This window comes from Alosa pseudoharengus, unplaced genomic scaffold (genome assembly GCF_046254945.1).
Source record: "Alosa pseudoharengus isolate Yale_2024_CS ecotype anadromous, Long Island Sound unplaced genomic scaffold, YU_APseudo_1.1 YU_APseudo_1.1_scf_22, whole genome shotgun sequence".
Classification (NCBI taxonomy): domain Eukaryota; kingdom Metazoa; phylum Chordata; class Actinopteri; order Clupeiformes; family Clupeidae; genus Alosa; species Alosa pseudoharengus.
In genome coordinates, this window is record NW_027468680.1 from 20,645,802 (window position 1) to 20,671,135 (window position 25,334).

At 40.0% G+C, this 25,334-nt stretch overlaps 1 long non-coding RNA gene and 1 pseudogene across 2 annotated transcripts; both read right to left on the reverse strand.

Annotated features, from left to right (window-relative positions):
* Positions 1-11,584: 11,584 nt before the first annotated feature.
* On the reverse strand, positions 11,585-13,923 carry LOC143139346 (uncharacterized). Of its 2 annotated transcripts, none has more exons than XR_012990386.1 (4): positions 13,797-13,923; positions 12,948-13,093; positions 12,544-12,632; positions 11,585-12,188 (listed from the first exon to the last, which is right to left on the reverse strand). It is a non-coding gene; the product is annotated as an uncharacterized LOC143139346 (long non-coding RNA). The 2 variants fall into 2 exon arrangements; XR_012990387.1 differs by having other exon boundaries at positions 12,948-13,107.
* Positions 13,924-21,610: 7,687 nt separating this feature from the next.
* The window catches only part of LOC143139586 (uncharacterized), a 6,768-nt pseudogene continuing 3,044 nt past the window's right edge, over positions 21,611-25,334 (reverse strand).

The following is a 25,334-nucleotide window of genomic DNA, read 5'->3' on the forward strand; positions in this document are numbered from 1 at the left end:
CTCTTGGCTGGGCTACTAGGTGTTATCTGTCCGTGAAGATGGCTAAGGGAAGCACCCACAAATAGAGTGCGGAGATACATCTGATACTCTGCCACATCTCGTTTCTCCCGCCAGGCAGGTCCAGCAACTTTGTCTGATGTTGTAGTCATGCAGCTGGCTGGGAGAAAAGTGTTGCCCTGATGTCATTACATGTCTTAGTCAACATAAGCCAAAAATATAACTTCTTTTTCACACAAGAGGTCAGGTGTTACAGCTCAATACTTCAGCAACTTTTTTCCAACATCTTTTACCACCAAGTCCAGTAGCCGTCTTTAGCTTGCAGGCATCCCACGGTGTGGCGGGATGAAAAGTCCATCTCACTGGTAGTTTCTATATCATTCTATGGAATTCAGATTAAGGGAGAGTGTGCTTTCCTCTACAGTGGTGGAACAGGTCCACCTGGCCGACTTTGTACTGTTTCAAAAGCCCACCACCTGTCAACTGGGAGTCTGGAAGGAGTCTGGAAATGAAAGAAGGCAGCAGCAGTCTTTGCACTTTCACTGAAAGTGTGTGGATGAATGAATAGTGGCAATGGATTTCACCATCTTTCTCTCTCTCTCTCTCTCTCTCAATCTTGCTTTCTCAGCTTTGTTGACAGCCCCCCCCCCCCCCCCACACACACACACAGACACACACAAACACTTTATTGACTTACACGACTTTTCCTCTGATAACACTTTGTTTCATCTCCCTGCCAACCCCATGTTTATCTTTCCTAATGGCACACTGCTTCCCTGACTGCCTTTTGTTTCCACTTTCCTTGTTGACAGCGTGACAGTGCCAATGTGAGAGTGAGAAAACGAAGATGAGGCTTGAAGAGGAACTCAGGAAATTTTGACACCTCCATATGGGTTATGTTGGGATAGCCCTCTCAATAAACAAACACACTGTTGTGATGGTTGACGTGAGTGGAGACAGCTCCCAGAGAGCACGGAGAACATCAGAGTGTTACCCACATCTGTTTACAGTACGCTGCTGTGACACGATTACCTCCTTTAGCGTCAATAGAAAATCCTCCGTGCTGCGTGCTGCGATTAGGCTGCCTGCAGTGACGCCGCCGCCACTTAACCATGTGTGTATCACATCTATGCCTACTTTGAAGACGCGACAGCACCGCTACAGCTGCTGTCAAAGCTACCGCTGCTGCCTCAGTGTTCACTTAAAAATGTTCTCCCAGTCCTGATGACTGTCAGTCAGTCTAGACCTGTCCTGCTCCTCGGTCATGCCCAGGGTGTGAGTGGAGGAGACGACAAGATGACAGCAGCACCGGGGGACCGCGACAAGGCGTCAACATCAAAGCCCTGCCGAGGAGCGGAGGAAACGCCGCTGACACCCGCCCTGTCATGCCTGTGTCACTTCGCATATCTGTGCTGCATGGAGAACAACATGCAAAGGCACGCGAATGTCAAGTGGTTGCAACCAACTCAGGTCAATTGCTATTGGAACATGTTGATGGAGAACAAATGTGGAGGAAAACAGCATCTAGTGAGAGGAATGCAGGGGAATAGATCACTGGGAATGGAAGATGATATGCAACCTGCCCTGCAGAGTATGACCTGAAGGGCCTCTTCATCACCTAAAAGCCTCAAAAGTTATGGAAAGATATTGAGAAATGTAGCCTAATTTCTAATGTTCTGATGCATCGCTGGGCATTTCTTGACTATACCCACTGTGATATCTATGTGTCAGTTGTTTTGAGGTAAAATATTCTCTTTTCAATGTAAATTAGTTTAGTTTAAGTTGTCAGGGAGACAGACAACTCTAAATTATTGTCTGTGGTAAATTACAGTTTTCAGCAAACATGCTACTAGACACACTGTTATGTTGGAAAATCCAGAATGCTCCTCTAATGGCTACTGCCCCACAAGCATAACTGTCTTTCCCCTGTCAGACTTCTGATGTTATCATGAACACCTGACCTGCGCCATGGGCCTTTCCTGAATCCAGAGCACAACAGTCATGCATGAGCCAAGCATGCTGAACAAAGGTCAGGTCAGTCTGATCTTCTACAATACACTGGGCTTTTCTCCGCTGCAGAGACTCCTGTGTAAGCCTAGGGAGCATATTTTAAAACCAGGAATCAGAAATGACAGGTCCTGGAGGAACTCTCCTCATCCTCATCCTCCTCTTCCTTCTCCTCCTCTCGCTTCCCCTGCACCTCCTCCGCTGCAAGAGGATGGGGGGTGGCAGTTCACGCACGACTCACACTCTAACTCCTCAAGAATACAAATAGGGCAGAGACCAATCACAAAACTCCCTTGCTAATACCCTGGCTGGAAGATGAGAATATGAAGGAGAATATAAAGATGATAGGTTTTACAGTAACCCCCCTCCAATATTCCAATGTGCACATTCAGTTAGCCTCAGAGCTAACAGGATGTGTGTTGGCATTCCTGTTTTGAAGCCCCATTTTGTCATGCAAGTTTATTCAAGACTGGATTACTGGACTGCCTGAAGAGGGACTCAATCTTCAATTTTTTTAAGGGGTATCCTAAACTCTTCTGATCTCTCTAATCTACCTTCTTTTCACTCTCCTCTTTTTCTCAGTCTCAAGCCTTTCTATTTTTTCCTCGCCAGCTTATCCATCTACTGACAGAACCTTCACCTCTTTCTGCCACTATCATCTGCTGCTTCCCCAACTCTCCTCACAGATTTAGCCTCTCCTGGTGAGGGAGCTATTCAGACAGCTGAGACAAGACCCTGTCCTGCTTAATCTTAAAAGCACAGCTGCCTTGATAGGTAAAGGGAAGTGCAAGCCCTCTTTAGATGGTGAATAAATGCCTGACTTATGTGTGCAGGCACAGATATTAGGGTGACTGACCTATAAATGTGCTCAAGCTTCAGCAGAAAACTCGTTGACTTTGTCGAGGGGAATAAAAAAAACTGAATTATACATTGAATATTGAATAAAATGTAATGAATGCAGGAAAGTACAGCTCTGGAGAAAATCTGAAATGCCAACTAATGCCACCTCAATCAGACCCTATATATTCATTAATAATTGATTACATTGGAAATTCTGCACAATGCATACATGTAATACAGTAAAAAGGAGGCTCACTATTGAGTTGCTCATCTTACCTTAAGCTTATTAGCAACATGTCACACAAATTGAGGTGCAGCTGAAGACTGCTGGGTTGGTAGGACAGAGTAAGGCAGTCTGAGGCCTGGAGGCATGTTCATATCAACAATGAACAGAAACTATCAGCGAGTACTTTGTAGGCTGTAGACCTCGCTGTATTTCTCATTTACAGTACTAAAATGCCTGCTTTTCCGGTATACAGTTTTTCACAACTGCTAAAACCTATTTTCTGAACATTTCCATCCTTCTCTCAAAACTGTAAACACAAAGCCCCATTCTCAATACTTTGTTTATACTGGATTTACAGTAAATGTTGAGTTATGAAACCTTTTCGCTTTGTTTTGTTTTTTTAGATGCAATATGTATTGTATAAACAAATATCTCCTGGAGCTATATGAGCTGACCTGAACATTTTTTTTTTTTTTTTCATTTTTTGTGCGTAATGACTGCTCAGTAGTGTTTTCATTTTTGACTGCTTTGTGAGATGATCTGAAGACAGTGTTTAGTTTTAAGCAGGTGCAATTGTTCTGAGGCGATTGTTCAGTTGTCAGTTATGTTCAGATTGTTCCGCAGGTCTAAGCCCGCTCTGCTACCAGTCTCCATTGATGGGGTCAACGTGGAGGTGGTAAGCACCTACAAGTATCTGGGTCTCCACCTGGACAATAAACTGGACTGATCAGCCAACACTGAGGCACTCTACAAGAAAGGACAGAGCAGGCTGTACTTCCTGAGGAGCCTGCGGTCCTTCAATGTGTGCAGCAAGCTCCTCAGGATGTTCTACCAGTCTGTTGTGGCCAGCGTCCTCTTCTATGCAGGTGTATGCTGGGGAGGAAGCACAAAGAAGAAGGATGCTGGGTGACTTGACAGGTTGGTAAGGAAGGCTGGCTCTGTAGTGGGAGCTGAACTGGAGTGCTTCACTTCAATATCTGACAAAAGGTCCCTGAACAAACTGATCAACATCTTAGACAATGAATGTCATCCATTGTCTAAGGGGCTTGTTCTGGGAAAGGCCCAGTATGCTGAAGCGTGATGGTCTCCACCCAAACCAACATGGAGCCAGGCTACTCTCTGACAACATAGCGTCCACACTGAGGCATTGACATTCCGTAGAAAATATTACAGATTCACGCCCCCCAGGTATTGATTCGAATGGCATTATACATGTGGATGGGTCTGAGAATGTTTTCTGCAGGGTAACATACAATACTACTACCATAGATCAAGCTGCTTCATGCAATAGCATGACTTATGCTTATAGTTCTATTCCAACGTTGATTTCTACCAAACGTATAGTAAAAAGAAAAGACAAATTTAAAACTAGAAACCTAACAAATATTCTTTCCATACCTCAGCATATTCCTCAAAAGCCAGAGGCATTTTCAGCTAACATGGGTTTACTGAATATAGGTGCACTTACTACCAAAACCTTTGCAATCAATGATTTTATTAGTGAAAAACAATTGGATTTTCTGTTTCTTGTTGAAACCTGGCTGACTTCAGACAGCGAAGCTGTTCTTGTTGAAACTTGTCCCCCAAATTATAATTTCTTCCACTCAATTAGACAAGGCAAACGAGGTGGTGGAATTGCCTCCATTCTCTCAAACAAATATAGTTGCACTAGAGTCAACTTTGGTGAATTCGCTTCCTTTGAGTACATTGCCCTCACTCTGAAGGCTGACCCAGCTGTACTTCTATTAACCTTATACCGCCCTCCTAAACTATGGGCTGGCTTTCTCGACCAGTTTTCTGAACTTATGTCGCTCATCATCACTAGCTATGATCGGATAATTGTAAATGGCGACTTTAATATTCATGTCAATAAGACAACTGATGCTAAAGCCAGTAAGTTCCTTAATGTGTTGGACAGTTTAGAGCTAAAGCAGCATGTTACAGGACCCACCCACAACCTTGGCAACACCCTCGATCTAGTCATTTCTAGAGGGATAGAAGTCACAGACTTATCAGTAAATGATATAAATATGTCTGATCATTATTGTGTATCTTTTAATATAGTACTACATACTCCAAAAATTCATCCCGAAATTGCAATCAAATCGCGACTCTTGGACATTAGAGCAGAACAGCAGTTCAATGCTCTTATAGACTCCATAAATTTAGATATTTTAAATCATCCCATTGATCAAATGGTAGAGGCTCTCAATCATGAATTAGGCGCTATGCTTGATAGAGTGGCACCCTTAAAGACTAAAAAAAGGCCCTGTAGCAAACTGACACCTTGGATGAACGAAAATATCCATGATCTAAAAAGATCATGTAGAAAAGCTGAGAGAACATGGAGAAAAACTAAGTTACAGGTTCACCGTGCCATTCTAAAAGAAAAAATAGCAAATTATAATAGAGCTATTCGGAATGAGAGAAGGAACCACTTCTCTAAGGTAATTGCTGAAAACAGTGGAAACTCTAGGGTGTTGTTCTCTACCATTGATAGGCTATTGCATCAAACACCTTTTGATACACTCAGTCAGGCATCCTCTCTAAGATGCGAAGAATTTGCAGACTTCTTCAAAAACAAAGTAATTTCTATAAGGGAGGCTATTGGTAACCAGTGTTGGGAGTAATGCGTTACAAAAGTAATGTAATTACTGTAATGTATTGCTGTTTGCGGTAACGTGGTAATGTAAGGCATTACAAAAAAAAATTGGGTAATATTTACTCGGTACAAACTTCAGTAATGCGCGTTACAATGCATTTTAACCCAAAATTACGCGCTTGTTTTGTTTTGATACATATTCGCAAACACCACCGCGAGAACAACAGATGAGAAAAAATCCGCGCAAAATAGTAGAAGTATGATACTGGTTGAAGATGACTGTGGCTGCAGCAGACTCAACGTCGGACTCTATTTGCGGGATGGACATAAGCCTACGCTCATTATTTTTAGCTTGTCAGAGACAAGGATATGAAGAACATAATAGTTAGTGCACTTTGTGTGCGAAACCAAAATATCTCACTATGCCTCGCGAAATAGCACAAGTCATTTAATGAAACATCTAAAGTGGCGCCACGCTAATCTTTTTTATTCTTGATAAAACACAAACTATGTTCTTCTACTGCATGACAGCTTTGAGCTGTGAACTTGAATTAAAGAGAATAAAGGGATAGAAATGCAGAAAAAGATTGTGTAGCCTGGCAGTGCCACAGCTCCCACCACGCGCATCACGCACTTTGCGTAGGGCACCAAAGGACAGAGGGGGCACCCAAATGTAACCAATGAATAGTAGCTTTACTGCAAACTGCGTTTCACTGTTCATCAATAACGTTTACAATGTCAGAATGCACTAACACCATGGTACATGGAAGTTTGATACTTTTTGGGTTCTCTCAATCTCCACCACGTAGTACTAGTAGAATGGAATTGGTGGGTCTTCAATATTTCGTTTCCCAGCATTTAGGCTACATGAAGCACATGATATGCCAAGTCGACAAAAAAACCATTCAGATAGCTAGGTGGATACCAGGCTCATAATTCACTTTTATTTGCAAAACGAAATGTGAAGCAATGAAGGCTGCTTAAAACAACTTAACATTGTGCATATTATTGTTAATATTGTGCTATCAATGTAACTCAACAAACAAGGCTTGTAAACAAGAGCTGGCAAAAGGGCATTATGAGAACGTAAAGATCAATGCTCTTAAAGTGACCGTGCACCATTTATAAGAAAACAGCATTTCTTCAGAAATTAATGTTAAAAAACACACAGTAATGGTCTGTATAATAGGACTTTTATTTTACTTTAGGTGTTTGAGTTACCATTTAAATGTCACTCACTCAAAGCCACTCACTTAGGGCACCGAAATGGCCAGTAGGCCACCATCTTGACATGTCTTTATTAAGCTTTGATTTACAATAGGCTCTCTATTGAGCAGGCCTAGGCCTTAAAGTTACAGTATGTATATCACAATTTACCAGACTTTGACCTTTTGTCGGTTTTTAACAAAATTCTGACTATGATTGTTCCTTGTTTTGCATCATGAGCACTGCGCCTATTGCATTCTTACTGTATGTTGTTAGCCTTAAGCCTAGCTCAGTCATTATGCTATACCACATCTCCCTCCATTGGAAGAGCAATGAGCTGCATTGAGCGTAATAAACTGCATTTAGAATGGCAAATCCATATTTCTAGATATTTTGGTGAAAGTAACTTAAAAGTAATGCAATAGTAGTGTAATGCCTTACAATTCAGAGACAGTAATATTATAATGTAACAAATTACTTTGAAATGACAGTAATAAGTAATGCATAGTACATTACGATTTTGAAGTAACTTGCCCAACACTGTTGGTAACACAAGGCACAAGTAATATGTTTGATAGTACACCCAAAAACAGCCCCCCAAAATTAAGGTCCTGAGTAATTGAGTAATAGCAATATTACTCAATCTGAGCTTGATAAAATTATAACTCAAACCGGCTCCTCAACATGTGTTTTAGATCCAATCCCTACTAGATTCCTCAAAAAAGTATATGATAGCTTAGCTCCCTTTATTCTCAAGGTAATAAATACCTCATTAGAAACAGGTATATTTCCAACTGCTTTTAAAACCGCTGTTGTGAAACCTTTACTTAAAAAGTCAAATCTCGGCCATACCAATCTGAGCAACTACAGGCCTATATCAAATCTACCGTTCCTGAGCAAAGTACTTGAAAAAGTTGTTTGTAATCAGTTAAATACCTTCCTCAACGAAAACAGAATCCTTGAAAAATTCCAATCAGGTTTTAGATCAAATCACAGCACAGAAACGGCTCTAGTAAAAATAGTCAATGATCTCAGACTGGCTACTGACTCAAACAAAGTCTCAATCCTTATTCTTCTGGATTTGAGTGCGGCATTTGACACCATTGATCATAACATCCTAATTCACCGCCTTGCGAAGTGGGTGGGTCTCTCTGATAATGCTCTAAACTGGTTTCAAACCTACATTACTGGCAGAGATTTTTATATCAGTCTAGGAGATCATGTATCTGAAAAACATGACTTGCCTTTTGGTGTGGCCCAGGGGAGCTGCCTTGGTCCCCTGCTATTTTCCCTATATATGCTTCCATTGGGAAATGTCATAAGTCAGCATAATGTAAACTTCCATAGCTACGCAGATGATACCCAATTGTATATTTCTGTGGAGCCAACTAACCCAGATGGCCTTTGCTCCCTCACTGCATGCCTAACCTCCATTAATCAGTGGATGAGCAAAATTTTTCTGAAACTAAATGATGACAAAACAGAGGTACTTTTGGTGGGACCAAAACTAAAGCGAGATATTGTTCTTAGTAATCTGGGGAACTTGGCACACCAGGTCAAACCAAAAGTAACAAGCCTCGGTGTCATCTTAGATGCAGAGTTAAGTTTTAAGCCCCATATCAGTAAAGTTACTCAAACAGCCTATTTCCACTTGAGAAACATTGCCAAAGTGCGGCCCTTTTTAACTCAACAAGATGCAGAAAAACTAATTCACACCTTTATCACTAGCAGGTTAGACTACTGCAATGCACTTTTCACTGGTCTTCCCAAAAAACATCTAAAGAAATTGGCACTCATACAGAACTCTGCGGCTAGACTTTTAACTAAGACTAAGAAGAGAGAACACATCACCCCTGTGTTGGCTGAACTGCACTGGCTCCCTATTTCCATTAGAATTGATTTTAAGGTTATGTTAATTACTTACAAAGCTCTGAATGGCACAGCACCTTCATATATCTCTGAGCTTTTAATATCTTATCAACCACAAAGGAAACTTAGATCATCCAATTCTAATCTTTTAATCGTACCCAAAGTGCTCCACAAACAAAGTGGAGAAGCTGCTTTTATCCATTATGCCCCCAAACTATGGAACACCCTGCCTCTGTACATCAAGCAGGCGAGTTCAGTAAATATTTTTAAAAAAGATCTGAAAACATACCTGTACAGGAAAGCTTTTAGTTAACTCGTCTTATCCTGTAGACTACTTTTTCAGATTATTCTACATCTGCTGCTATTGGAGGGCGCAGCCAGCCAGAAGCAGATGGGCTCCCCCTATTAAGTCAGGTTCTGCTCAAGGTTTCTTCCTGGAATATGGGAGTTTTTCCTTGCCACAGTTGCCATATGGCGTGCTTGTGGGGGGTAAGAGGGTTAAGGCTGCCAGTCTTATGACATGTCATTTTCTATATTTTTGATATGTTGCTGAGTGGATCATAAACGGCCCCAGCAATGAAGAAATGTGATTGATAATGACTGACTGACTATTATTTTGTTACATGCTTCAAATGTAAAGCACTTTGAGCTGCATTCTGTGTATGAAAGGTGCTATACAAATAAAGCTTATTATATTATTATCACTCTACAGCACTATTAAAAAGCAAAAGAGCTTGATCAGCTGGAGACTTCGCTCACTGCCATGCACAACTGAAAGGCTGAGGAAGTCATTTGTCCCCAGGGCCATTGAACTGTTCAATGCCTCACTAAAGGGAAGAGGAGAGATAGACTTCTCTGCTTAGTCTGTCTGCCTCTCCACCCTCTCCATGTTTGAGTACTGACTGCCCACTACTGCTTTACTACTGTTTTACTACTGTTTTACTAATGTCCACAGCCTAATGTTTTCACTACTGTTTTACTGCTACTGTACACTGTTTTTCATGCTATATTAGCACACATGATCAATGGCTGCGGTCAGGCTTCTGCTACAATACTGAATGGCTTTAACCCTATTACCTCAACCTGTTCTTGCACTGACATAGTTTTTTTATCACCTTGTCTACATTATACTCTATTCTCCTATTTGTCCATATTATTTATGCTGGTCTCTAGACCTTATTCTTGCACTGTTGCACTGTTGGACTAATGTTGGACTACTTTTTGCACCTTCACCATGACACTCACTCTCTTGAGCACCTTACCATGCACACATAACTAAAGGACTATGGTTGGACTACTTTTTGCACCTTCACCATGACACTCACTCCCCTGAGCACCTTACCAGTCCCGGCCCTGTCACTACAAGCGTCTTATGCTCAGTGTTGGGAAGAATACTTTTAAAATGTAATCAGTTACAGAATACAGAATACATGCCCTAAAATGTAATTTGTAACGTATTCCGTTACATTACTCCATCTAAGTACCGTATTCTAAATACTTGGATTACATAAGCGCTGTTTTACATTTTATCAAGTGGGAAATCAAGCTGCTATTTCAGTTTGTAAGACCCACAGGCGATGTCAGCAAAAAACCCACAACTTAACTTTATAGGATAAACTGAAACATTATACATTTTGTTAATGCACAAGATCATCTCACAGAAATATTAGAATTTCAGTTCAAAAATCCCAGAAATTCATATGAGAAGGATTTTAAAAGTAACCCCTTAAAATGGCCAAAGTAACTGTATTCTGAATACCACTCATTGAAAATGTAACTGCTCATCTGCAGCAATCATCTTTTTCCACCCTCTCAGTTAGACCCTGTCTTTCGTCTCTGGGAGAGAAATGGCATAGTCAGCTTAAGTAACCTATTCATAGACAATGTTTTTGCCAACTTTTCAGACCTATCCACCTCTCACAACTTACCCCACACTCACTTATTCAGGTATTTTCAGGCTAGGCACTGTGTCTCCACCACCTTTCCCGACTTTCCCTCCCCACCCCCAAGACAACCATGGGAAGAGTTATTTCAACACAAAACTCATCAAAAATCTCTCATTTCCAAAATATATCAAAGTATTTTGTCTTTTGATAAGCAGACTGGCTCTAAAGCCTCTGCTGCATGGGAGACTGAACTGGGAGTAGAATTTGGAGAGGGTTTTTGGGAGAGAGCCATCAAGAGAATACGTACATCTTCGTCATGCGCTCGCCTAGGTCTTATCCAGTTTAAAGTAGTACACTGTAAAAAATGTGACCAATGGTTACTTAAAAAAATTGTGGCAACAAAGTGACAAGTGATATAATTGAATAGATTTTAAGTACTACAACTTTGATTAAAATTCATTGAATAAGTCAACTAGATTTACACCAAAGAAATAAATACATTGTAATAACAGCAACAGTTAAAATGTGTAAGATTTAGTAATTTCATGCCAAATGATGAGTTATATAGCCTAAAACTATTGAGTAAATCCAAATTAATTTCACAAGCAAAACTGACTTGCATTTACTAACTTTCTATGCAAAATTAATTTAGATTTACTACATATCTGGTCCAACCTAATTTATATTTACTAATTATTTGGGCAAAAGTTATTTATATTTACTAATTATCTGGTGGAATTTGGTATAAGATTACAAAATGTCTGGATGAAGGTTATTTGCATTCATTAATTTTTTTTAATTATATATAAATCATATTTCAGTGCCTTCTAAATCACTAAATATCATACCTTCTTATAATACCAAAATTTACTTAAGTTATGTCAACAGATCACAATGCATAAAAACAATAAGAGGTAAACATGTATCATTTCATTTATTTGTGCAACTTTGCCTCACAGGTCTACCCAACATTTTTCAAATGCAAAATGCATTTGGACTTGTAAGAGACAGAGCAGATAGAATTGGATTAATTTCTACTGGAACGATCACATTACTCATTTGTGTAACTGAAATTCTTTGAATAAATCATGTCCAATTTGCATCCTATATCCTAATTGCCAATATTAAGTAAAAAAGTCACTTCTCTTAAAATGAGTGTGGTTGAGCAACTCAAGCATGTGAAGGTAACCATGTGACATTTGACAGAGACTTAACAATTCCTTTACATTTTGCAAGGGTCCATTTTCCTAAGCTAGCAGTTTGTTCTTGAGAATGTTCACGTTTTGGCTTTGAACAGTCCAGCTCAAAGAGGAGTTCTGGAGGATTTCAAACGTATACTGTATTTGGGCTCCTTGGTATAGGCCGGATTTACTGCATATGTCCACCCAAGGAGCATGGAGCAAGCCCTTGGAAAGTTATCCAGAGCAGTCAGAACTTTCATTCCCTCTACCACGATACCAACGTCATCGGGACCCTCTGATGTATTGGTCTTGATGCTGTTGATTTCCATTCTTTGTACAGCAAGGTCCTGTGGCACACCATCTTCATCAGCATCCTGGAATAGTAAGAACATGTATATATATGACTGTTCAGCCCTGCACTGTATTGATGAGTATTTTTCTCTACATTCACAAAGACAGGCTGGTCACCTATCAACGTATCTCTAAAGTCATTCGTGAAGCCAAGGGTCAGCAACTGGATTAACTCTGCTGCTCTGCTAATTAATAAGGTCTGTAAAAGTGGCTATCGGCTGCTGTTTGGAAAGAAAACCTTAGCAAGGAACTTTTAGAGGCATTAGAAAGAGACATAGTAGTGCAAATCTGCAAACATCAGTAGCTTGGCAAGGATTATTGGGAGAAATACACTTTATATACTGTAGGGATGACCTTCATATTTTAATATGTACTTACATCATACTTTTTAAGAAGATGATCTAAAGATCCCCCAAACACCGAATGACAACATCTCTGGTCAAGTTAGCGTTAGGATTGGTTGGAGCCTGAAATTACAAAAATAAACATTATTCAAGGGCTGGAAAACATCCACTGACCTAAAACGTTTTAAAACTGAAATTGTATTATATGAAACCCCATCAAGGCTCCTGTATTTATAGTTGGTTACCTGACGTTTTCAGGTAAAAAACTATGGCTCCAGGAAGTCATTGGTCCCAGCAAAGCAATAGTGCATAGCATCTGAGCCTGAATTGCAGGCTAGCATTATTTCTTGTACATTTAAGTAATGCAACGGTTATTCCAACCCATTCCTAACCCTTCCTTAAATAAAATATTAGCTAACATAACTCATTGAAGGATACCTTGAGTAGGATGGCCTGCAACCTCAACCCTATGGTTCCACCCTTGGCTTGGAAGAGATTCAGAAGCTTTGGTGTAGCAGCTACTCATCTAGCTTGGCCATGAACTTGATTCACCATTGTGATTCTGTAAAATGCATCAGCTGGATCTGAAAGATAGAAACTAGTGTACATGATAGGTCTTACAACATTTTTAAAACCGGGGGGGTACAATAACAGACTGTCCATGAAAAGTTAAGTAAAAAAAAGGTAATATGAAACAGCGCACGTTAATTGTTTCAAACTGTAGCAACACAAAACTGACCTCCCGAAGTTAAGCAGGCTAGGTAGCCTTATTTCAGCAACATGGCTACCTTCAAACAGCCTAAACGTTACACGAGAGCAATTTACTTTCGGAAAACGAAATGCTGTAAATGTAACTTGCAATTACTCATCTCTGAGAGTAAAAATCTACTCCTATTTGTGCAGAAAAGCTGTCTCTAAAGTCAACTAGGCTAGGCTACTTGCTAGCTAGCTTAAAGTTGGCTTTAGAAGCTCTGGTTGAGGCGAGGGAAATTGGTAAAAGCATAGACTGTATATAGTTCTATATATACAGTCTATGGGCAGCATATGGCTATAGCCTGCTAGTAGCCTATAACATTACAGCGTACTTTTCACATTAAATTGTTTTAGCCAGACACTGTTTAGCCCTTGCTTTAGGCTAAGTAGAAACAAAGACAAGACTGAATATAACCAGCTTCAGTTTGAGTTAAGCTACAGCGCAGCAAAATTGATTTGCGAACTTACAGTAGATCAAAATAATGTTCGTCTGCATAGGGCTATATGTGAAACAATAAATGAAACGGGTCTTACCTTTGGGAAAGTTTCCACGAAATGTGTGTGTTCCATCCATGTGGCGCGAAATGCCTTGAGCGGAAATGTAACTAAGGTGATTAAAAACAACAATCTCCCAATGAGTAAAATTTACTAATTTTCTGTATCTTTGACTTTCCTGATGAAATACAATTAAATACTACTCAGTGATTCACAGCAAATTTTATTCACACAAAACTGAGTAAAATGCAATTAACAAATACTTAAAAATTGTTGAATTCCACTCAATTTGATTCCAAACTACACATAGCCTTTTTTATTATGTACAGCTCACTATAATTTATTTATTAAATATTAATTAACCCCAGTCTCAGTTTTTACAGTGTACAGAGATTGCATTTTTCACAATCAAGACTATCAGAAATTTATCCAGAGGTTGATAACACCTGTGTCAAGTGTGGAGCAACGCCCTGCCATCTTAGTCATATGTTTGCCCTTTGTCCCAAACTTGAAAACTTTTGGAATTCTATCTTCAATATTCTTTCAGACATTCTTCAAGTCCAATTAGAACCATGTCCTCTACTAGCTATTTTTGGTATTACACCAGTCCCTCAGCTTCTTAATAGAAGACAGGCAGATGTTGTTGCTTTTGCTACTCTGCTGGCAAGGCGTAGGATTATATTCTCCTGGAAATCCTCACAGTCCCCCTCTGTGTCCCTGTGGCTGAAGGATCTTATTTTCTTTCTAAAACTAGAAAAGGTGAAATTCACTCTCAGAGGGAATACGGATAACTTTTACAAATGCTGGAACTCCTTTATAACTTATTTCAGTGAGCTACAAACACTTCCTTGATTAGGGTGCATTCACCTACAACCAGTACCCCAATGTTTTTTCCTCCTCTTTGTTGGTTTATTGTATTATTAGGGCCCGAGCACCGAAGGGCGCAAGGCCCTATTGTTTTTGTAAGGATTATTATTATTAGGGCCCGAGCACCCGAAGGGCGCAAGGCCCTATTGTTTTTGTAAGGATTATTATTATTATTATTATTGTTATTTCACTTTTTTGCTTTCCTGTTTTTGAGGTGGTTAACATGGTCGAAACCTCTTGAAATTTGGCACACACGTCAGGTGTCATGCATCGCAGTTAGGTACAAGAGCTTGACCCCGGGCGTGGCCCAGGGACTCGCTAGCGCCTCCTTAGGTGACTGATCTCGTGGTTGGCAAATATTTTGAGGTGGTTAACATAGTCGAAAACGCATGAAATTTAACACACACATCAAGTGGTACAGTGAATAGACAGGGATAAAAGCTTGGCACCGGGCGTTGCCCAGGAACTCCATAGCGCCCCCTTACGTCACAGTGACTTGTGGTTGGCATTTAGTTTTAGATACACACACCAAATTTGGTGGGTGTATGTAACTCCCAAAAACAAACAACTTTTGTATTAACATGCCATTAGCCACGCCCACAGGAAGTGAGGTAATTGAGATTTTGTGCGTTATGGACATGATCAATTTTAACGTACTCCTCCTAGACGGTTGATCCGATTCATGTCAAAGTTGGTATACATGACGCCGAGATGTTCCTGATGATAAATTGTGAAGCGTTTTTTTGATATGTTGTAATTTGACGAAATGGCGAAATTATTAATTTTAATACCCTTCCACATAAACAATAAATGTGTCATAATTCACCATGCATGGCTTGAAATGTTTTAAATTTCACAGGTCATTGAAGACCATGTAAATGATAATATTCACATGCCCATAATGCATTTTTGGCATAGCGCCACCAACTGGCAACAGAAAGAATGACAATTATACTGATGTCACATGATCAATTTTAACATACTCCTCCAAGACGGTTTGTCAGATTCATTTGAAATTTGGCAAACATTATGCCAAGATGTCGCTGATGTTAAATTGTGAATGGATTTTGGAATGTTGTAATATATTTGATATGATTTTAATATCTCACCACATAAACAGGAAATGTGTCATAAATCACAGTGCATTGCATGAATGGTCTGAAACTTCTCAGGTTAATAGATATCATGATTATGATGATATCCAGACACCCAATGGGCCTGCCTGGCATAGCGCCACCACCTGGCCAAGCAGGAAATGTGCCAGAAATGGACAATGCCTTAAGTGATTGATCTGAAACTTTATAAAATATTGGATATCATTATTGTGATGATATTCACGTGCGTAATTCACAGGCCTAGCATAGCGCCACCTTCTGGCCAAGCAGGAAATATGCCAGAAATGCTCTATGCTTTGAATAAATGGTCTGAAACTTTTCAGGTTAATAGATATTATGATTATGATGATATCCAGACACCCAATGGGCCTGTCTGGCATAGCGCCACCACCTGGTCAAGCAGTAAATGTGCCAGAAATGGACAATGCCTTAAGTGATTGATCTGAAAGTTTACAAACATTTTGGATATCATTATTGTGATGATATTCACATGTGTAATTTTCATGCCTAACATAGTGCCACCATCTGGCCAACCAAAAAGTCTATCAGAAATGTTCTTTGCTTAAAATGAATGGTCTGAAATTTCTCAGGTTAATATATATTATGATTATGATGACACCCAATGGGCCTGCCTTGCATTACGCCCCCACCTGGCCAAGCGAGTAATTGTGGCAGAAAATAAAACACAAAAACAAATAGCACACGCATTAAATATGTACATTTCACAAACGCACCACGTCGGTGCTTTGTTGGATTCCGACATGTCACGGGTTGCGGCCCGCAGGTGCTCGGGCCCGCCATCGCCGCTTGCGGCTATATTTATTATTATTATTGTTATTCCACTTTTTTGCTTTCCTGTTTTTGAGGTGGTTACCATGGTCATAAACTCTTGAAATTTGGCACACACGTCAGGTGTCATGCATCGCAGTTAGGTACAAGAGCTTGACCCCGGGCGTGGCCCAGGGACTCGCTAGCGCCCCCTTAGGTGACTGATCCCGTGGTTGGCAAATATTTTGAGGTGGTTAACATAATAGAAAACGTATGAAATTTAGCACACACATCAAGTGGTACAGTGAATAGACAGGGATAAAAGCTTGGCACCGGGCGTTGCCCAGGAACTCCATAGCGCCCCCTTACGTCACAGTGACTTGTAGTTGGCATATAGTTTTAGATACACACACCAAATTTGGTGGGTGTATGTAACTCCCAAAATCAAACAACTTTTGTATTAACATGCCATTAGCCACGCCCACAGGAAGTGAGGTAATTGAGATTTTGTGCGTTGTGGACATGATCAATTTTAACGTACTCCTCCTAGACGGTTGATCCGATTCATGTCAAAGTTGGTATACATGATGCCGAGATGTTCCTGATTATAAATTGTGAAGTTTTTTTTTGATATGTTGTAATTTGACGAAATGGCGAAATTATTCATTTTAATACCCTTCCACATAAACAATAAATGTGTCATAATTCACCATGCATGGCTTGAAATGTTTTAAATTTCACAGATCATTGAAGACCATGTCAATGATAATATTCACATGCCCATAATGCATGTTTGGCATAGCGCCACCAACTGGCAACAGAAAGAATGACAATTATACTGATGTCACATGATCAATTTGAACATACTCCTCCTAGACGGTTTGTCAGATTCATTTGAAATTTGGCAAACATTATGCCAAGATGTCGCTGATGTTAAATTGTGAAGGTATTTTTGAATGTTGTAATATATTTGATATGATTTTAATATCTCACCACATAAACAGGAAATGTGTCATAAATCACAGTGCATTGAATGAATGGTCTGAAACTTCTCAGGTTAATAGATATCATGATTATGATGATATCCAGACACCCAATGGGCCTGCCTGGCATAGCGCCACCACCTGGCCAAGCAGGAAATGTGCCAGAAATGGAAAATGCCTTAAGTGATTGATCTGAAACTTTATAAAATATTGGATATCATTATTGTGATGATATTCACATGCGTAATTCACAGGCCTAGCATAGCGCCACCATCTGGCCAAGCAGGAAATGTGCCAGAAATGCTCTATGCTTTGAATAAATGGTCTGAAACTTCTCAGGTTAATAGATATTATGATTATGATGATATCCAGACACCCAATGGGCCTGCCTGGCATAGCGCCACCACCTGGTCAAGCAGGAAATGTGCCAGAAATGGTCTATGCTTTGAATAAATGGTCTGAAACTTAACAGGTTAATACATATTATGTTATGATGACATCCAGACACCCAATGGGCCTGCTGGGCAAAATGCCACCACCTGGTGAAGCAGGAAATGTGCCAAGAATGCCATTGGTAATTTCTCAACTGATTCATCTGAAACTTTACAAAATATTAGATATCATTATTGTAATGTTATTCACGTATCGCAAACACACATGCACACACACAGATATATACACACCAGTGGCGGACCGTCATGGCCTTCAAAGCCTTCTCTGAAGGCCTAACTATTTTCAAACGAATGAAAAATAATAGTGTCTTTAATAACATTGTACTTTAGCATTTATTATTTGCTTCTGCTTCTCCTTCCCCGATCGATCGTTCTTGACTACGGATATCCCACCGCTGTCCGATATGTTATTTGATTGGCAGATTGTGTGAACAAATAGTGAGGGGGTGCGATACATTTTTATCCAATCGCACGTCTTCTCTTGTTAAGTCCCGTATCAGGCCTTCACAAGGAATCACTGCGTTTTCGGTACCTAAGCAACCATAGACCTCTCCAGAATATATCCCGCCTCCTAACATCCGTATCCATCCAACTTCCGGGCATGGATTGTCTATGGGAAATAACATGGCGTTTTGAAAGATCGTACCTGTCAAACTCTGTAGGTGACAAAGTAGAAATAGCTGCTGGGCAGATTGGCCTACACACTTCTGCCATCTAGATTCCACTGGATTTTTTGATTTTCGGTGCCGTTTAAGTAGTATAGTCTATAGTATACTACTTAAACGGCACCGACAATCAAAAAATCCAGTGGAAACTATATGGCAGAAGTGTGTAGGCCAATCTGCCCACCAGCTTTTTCAACTTCGCTACCTACAGATGTTTTACCGGTATTATATTTCGAAACGCCATGTTATTTCTCATAGACAATCCACGCCCGGAAGTTGGATGGATACGGAAGTTACGGAGGCGGGACTAATTCTGGAGAGGTCAATTAGAAATCATATGTTTGGATTCGGCTTGATTGATGGCTACATCTGACTGATTAGCCAATCATATCGACCTGTTATGGCGAGGTAGGCAGGTCTGACTGCAGCTGGGCCTGCAATGTTCCAAAGGAACCGTTCATCACGAATTTTGACGCTGTCTGTTTTACGTGATGAACTTCGTGAGCAACTTCTGTCAGTCAGACAGACAAAAGTTCACTGGAAAAGTACATGTCACACTGACATGACTATGGTTATAGTTATGAACAGTAAATTGACCGGTTTTGTTTAAAAAATATATATTGATACGCCTTCATTAAGCAAAATAATATAGGTTAATGTAACGTTACAGTGTCAGCTGGACTACATGTTAGCAAGATGCACATAACGTCAGCTAGCTCTGTAGCTGGTAACCTATGCAGGAATTGGTAAGTTTTGTTTCATGTTTATTTGATAACATAGACTTGTAGTACAGTAGTACTATAGATGCTTGTTATCTGGCCCTTTTCTATATATAAACTGTTTTTGTGCTGCTTGCAGACTGCAGTGTCTGCTTGGTTACTCTACTGTATGCTAGCTTGAGGAGTTGGTGGCTTTGGTGAAGATGTCTGGATCGGTATCTATGTGAAAACTGTCATTTGTCTTTGGTTCCCTGCCCAGCTAGTTTAGTCTGACTTTTTATCTCTCTCAGTTTTGTGGAAATTATTGGTGAAATCAGACCATCAGACCAGGCTATCAGACATTCTAAAATAGCCAACAAGCAGTAGCAGCATTAAGTTAGGGCAATACACATAGATATACGGCAATTCATCTGGTGACTTTTATGTTTAATAGCATGGTGGTGTGCTGTGACATTTTTTTTACAAAATTTTCTGTTGAGACATTTTCTCATAGTGTAGGCCTACCGCGAAATAGCCTACGCTTGGCAAACACTGTAGGATAGCCTACTGTAGTTTCACGTGAGTAATCAGAGCAGTGTGGTACCTAGCAGTTGCACTGTAACGTTAACGTTAGATCTACAACTAAATAGGAAAGCCACAGTCTGAAGCAAGTTTGCTGATGTCAGATTAAACTACTAAATGGTTTGGACACATCATTGTAGAACGGTGGCAATGCTATGTGCGTGCGAGTCATGAACATAAATTAGGCAACCGATAGCCTAAATATTTCAAAGTAGTCTGCACAAACCCATACTTGAGTACACTTGGTGTTCACTTTCAATATGACATGGACTAAATTGCACGTCTTTACTGGCAGCAGCAGGCAGCAGTTTATAATGTACTTGTGAATATGGTGTAAATAAATAGCCTAGCAGCCTACTTTGCTGCTGAGGGTGATCTGTTAACCAATAAGCAATCGGAGCATTAATTGTTTGTGTAACGAAGATTCTAGTGCTACAGAATCGCGTAAGAGAGAGAAAACTATTCCCCCCAGCATGAAATGCTGGGAAATTGCACACATTTTAACGCTGAAATGTAAAAAAAAAATCTCCGCTGTAACGCCCCCCTATTATTATTTTTGTCAAAAAATAGTCATCATTGAAGGCCTAACCACTGAACGCACGGTCCGCCACTGATTACACACATACAGAATTTGACACACAAAAAAGACATTGTTATTAACATGACCAGTCAAATAACACATGAGTCTCACTAAACACCACACACACGCTGTCACTCTCTCTCACACACACACACACACACACACACACACACACACACACACACACACACACACAAAGAGACAGGCACACATGCACACAACAGTAGAAAGATAATACCAAGTTGGTAAATAGAGCACACAGATGTAGTAGGATTGTCAGTATTCTTGTGAAGTTGGGGAGAGTGGTTCACAGTCACATTTACAGCAAGGACAATGCAGGGAGTCGAACCCCATTCCACTATTGTGGAAGTACCACTACCAGTGCCTTTTGCTTTTTTGTGACTATGGGCAAAAAAAGCCCATCAATAACAACAGTATGGCATATATGCTTAGAATGATGTGAGAAGTGATTAATTTGATAGGGAAATTATTTACAAAAATAAAGTAGCCATACTATTGAAACACAAACCCATTGATGATGTAAGAGAATTCACCACGGAAAACTCTACAATATCAGTGTTGCTGTCAGTGTCTACATGTCAATGTTTGCCTGCTTGTTGTCCCTGTACTGTCAAGAGTGCCAGAGCTTGGACCGCTCAACAGGCACAGGCAAGGAGGCATGGACATTGACATGGAATATTACACAATCAACTAAATAAAATAGCAATGATCTAAAACAGCAGACACACAATTTCCCATGATGAAGTAATGGTTTACTTTAGCACAAAATATTCTACACTATCAATGTTGTTGTGAGCAGAACACAACAACAAGATCTACCACCAGTTAACAAGGATAATATCAATTGTAAACTGATACTCCTTGTCTATCCCAGTTCAAAGACCATACTAAGTAGGGTACAAATGCAATGATATCCCTATAGCAGATTACTGTTTGTTAAAAGCATACCAGTTTAGTCCTAATTTGTCTTCAAAACTATTCAGTCATTGTGAACAAAACACAGACCAACACAAAACACAAATCAACAAAGAAAACAGAATATGGGTTAACTGAAACACTTAAGAGTCTTCATGCAGTACCTTGTGTTTCTCTGACCAGAACACCAGTTTAACAGGAATATGTTTAGCTTGAAAATGTGCACAGAATAGCTTCATGTGTACTGAAGTACACTGGCATTACTTTAGCTATTACAGTGTACATGCATGTATGTTTTACATAAACATGGTCTATTAATGTGCCTGCTTCAGTTGTAGGCTCTGAAACTATCTGTGTGAACTGTTTAGTTGCCATGAAGTTAATAAGTGAGTTAGACTTCAGGCTATCTTCATTAAAATCCCCCATAACAACTATGTTATCACCCATTTTTGATAACAAATTAAGCAAATTTCCCAAATGATGTTTAAATACTGTCATGGGATATGATGGAGGCCTGTAAATTACCACTAACGTAATATCCAAATCACTATAGTGGAGGACAGAACATTCTAAATTCAGATTTGGAATGTTTTGCTTACTGTACACTGATCCACGTTTGGTGTATACGCCAACTCCACCATGCTGCTGTTTGCGTATGACATTTAATTGGCAGTTGTCCTCTGAGTAAGCTAAACTACGTGGGCTGCTGTGAAAATCATAGTTAGGGATATTTACTCTGTCGTTGATGAAACTATAAGGTAGCCATGTTTCTGTAACAGCAACACAACTAGGACTCAGAGTTTCAACACAAGTTGTGAGATCTTCTATGTGTGCTTGTAAACTTTGAACATTTAGTAAGTATAAGGAGAATGTGTTGGGCATAGTTTTCACCAAATCTGTGTTGCACAAGAACTTTGGCATTTCATTGATTGTGTTCTGAATTTTGTCCTTGCAGTAAATGGCTTTCTCATTGAAGTCTTGAATAATTAGTCCTGTTAGAGTTTTGACACGACTCAGAGCTACATAAGCTTGTCCGGCAGCAAACACTTTGTTAAGTGACACAACAGCTTGGTCTATTGTCAGAGATTGTACCTTGTGTACAGTTAGTGCCCACGCCAACTTTAGAGGAAATTGCCTGCGTATTCCACCTTTGTTGTCTACCCTTTCTTCTTCAGGGAATATGGGTGTGGAATTCTGTAAGTTTTCATTTTCATTAACATATTGTTTTCTTTTGTGATTACCCACTTGAGCATCATCGAACTGAACGTACACAGTTAGAGGAAATGGATTTTGTTCGTGTTTAACTATATGCGTTACAGTTCCGCATACACCATTAACTAGACCATCTTCCACGTCAATGTTTTTGATAAGCATGACACGAGCATTGTCAGCCAAGTATAAATGATCTGATAGACTTGAATTGTGCACTCTACAGTGTTGGCCACTTTTCAGTAACACTTTACCTGTTTTGTGATCCTTTTTATAATCCTGTGCTTTAACACACATATATTCATCACAAGATTCAATCAAGCGTTGAGTGTTGTGTTCCTGTACTTGATCGTTTGTGGGGAATATGTGTAAAGCTGAGCTTTGTTCACCTGTTTCGCGTTCTTTCAAAAGAGCAATGTCACTTTGAAGAAGGGGACTTTCTCTGGTGCGTGTTCTCAGACGATTCAGCATATGGGCAAATTCAGTGTCTTTCTGTCTAACTATGGTACACAACTCAACAACTGAAAAGTGGCTTTTCCACAAGTTTATTCCTTGATTATCGACATATAATGGGGTACCTCTTACGGGTCCAAGCTGGTAGTGGTCCCCGACCGCAATTACACTGACATTGCCAAACGAAGAAAAGTTGCCTGTTTGTTTGATTTGTCTGAGTCTACCATGGATATATGCTAGCAATTTGTGGTCAACCATTGAGATTTCATCAATGATCAATATCTGCAAATTCCCTAGTGTTGAGCGCAAAGTGTTGAGCTTTTCCTCACCGAGAGGAGAGTATGGCAGCTTAATGTTAGTTCCTATGCAAAATGCACTGTGAATTGTAGCAGCTCTCACATTGTGAGCAGCAATACCAGTTGGTGCAGTTAACAGCACACAAAGATCGATCATCTGGGTTATGGCTGGTTCTACACAGAAGTCTATTTGCCTCATACTGTATGGCTTTAATTAAATGACTTTTGCCAGTTCCAGCACCGCCTGTGATAAACACATGAAATGGTGGCGGCCCTTTTCCTTGAATTTTGTGCAAACACCACTGTCTGATTTGGTTAAATACTGACATTTGGGTGACATTTAATGACCTTAGCAAAGCCAAGCCTTCAGCTCTACACATCGAATTTTTTTGCTTCTCTAAATGCAAGTTCTGTTTGTCACCATCTGCCAAATCTGGTATGTTTTCAGCAGGATCATCCACTAACTGAGCCTGTTCAATGCGTACTTGCTCACATTCTAAGCGCTCCACCTGTTGTTCAGGACAAAGTTGACACCATGCGTCTTCCAATATACCGTTATTCACTTCCTGCTCGGCTGCCTGCAATAAATCAGCATCCACCTCAAAACTATTCCTATTCTGGTCCACAATCACTTTAACAGACTGTAAATTTCCATCTGCATAACAAACGTGTCCATTGTTATAAAAGTCTTCAAATCTATCGTATCCGGGTGGTTTCAACTGAACATCCATCCTATAGGGCAAAAACAATTGCAACATGCTATGGTAGAAATTCTCTGGGCTTTTTGTTGCGGAAAAACCAGCGTAACGTACAACAGCTGGTGCTGATCGTGTTCTGCGCAAAACAAATCCCATATTATTTTTCAAATGAACTCGATTGGCACTTTTCTCACTGACTGAAAGGATGCGGAACTCAGACGCAAAAGTGGCCAAACACATCTCATTAAACACATCTTCATCTGGTCTGTTCTTATACCTGTCAACAGTATTGATCATCCACATGTCATCTGTGGACAGATCTTGGCTTTCAGCCTGCCCTCTAAGGACAGACAATGGCAGGCTCATTTTTACAATGTTATCGCCTGTAGGTATAAACACCACTTTCCGCGAACACTCTTTTAAGTGCATGCTTGTCAATCTATAGACTGCTTCCTGTGCACACACATCTCGATTGTGCAAATACACACTGCCTAATTTTTTCAAAGCACCTTTAGCATCAAGATTTCGTTCTTTAGATGCTTCTTTTTGTGCGTTACTTAGAAGTAGTCCCATTTCTCGTTCTGCCTTGGAAATGTATGAAATAATGTAGACAATGCAAGCATATGCATCAACAACATATTGAATATCCATATTTGCATTCCAACATTTGAGAAGAGGCTTGCTGTACTGATTGACCCATACATCAGCTGGCTGTCTTTTCAACACAATCTGTGTTTTCTTTCCTAGTGTGTCATAAGCCATCTCATAACTTTCTTGGCTAATGCCTAAAGTATCAAACAAGTCTTGTACAGATTCATAAACTTTATCCACATCTGCAATAGCTGTCTTCACCTTACCCAAAATGTCCTCAGCTACATCCTTTCGCATGTTACTCTTCTTGGGTTTGGGACACTCACATACCTGTGATAATGGACACTCGCATTCTTTTTCATCCTCACATGTTTCCTCATCATCACTCTCTTCCTTCTTATGACATATAAATGTTTGGCCAGATGGGGGACGAGGAAAATTGAATCGACAAACTGTGCTTTTCTTTTTGCATGTTTTAGAGTGCCTCTTGCTATGTTGTTGCACAGTTGAGACTATGTCCAATAGAACACTGTCATCACATGGTGTCTCGCATGTTACATATCTGTCAACAAATTCAACTACTTCTTCATCTGTGTTTTTATCTATCTGAGGAGCATTCTCAACCCAAAATAAACAATGCACGTGTGGTGATCCTCGCTGCTGAAACTCTACTCTGTAAAAGTA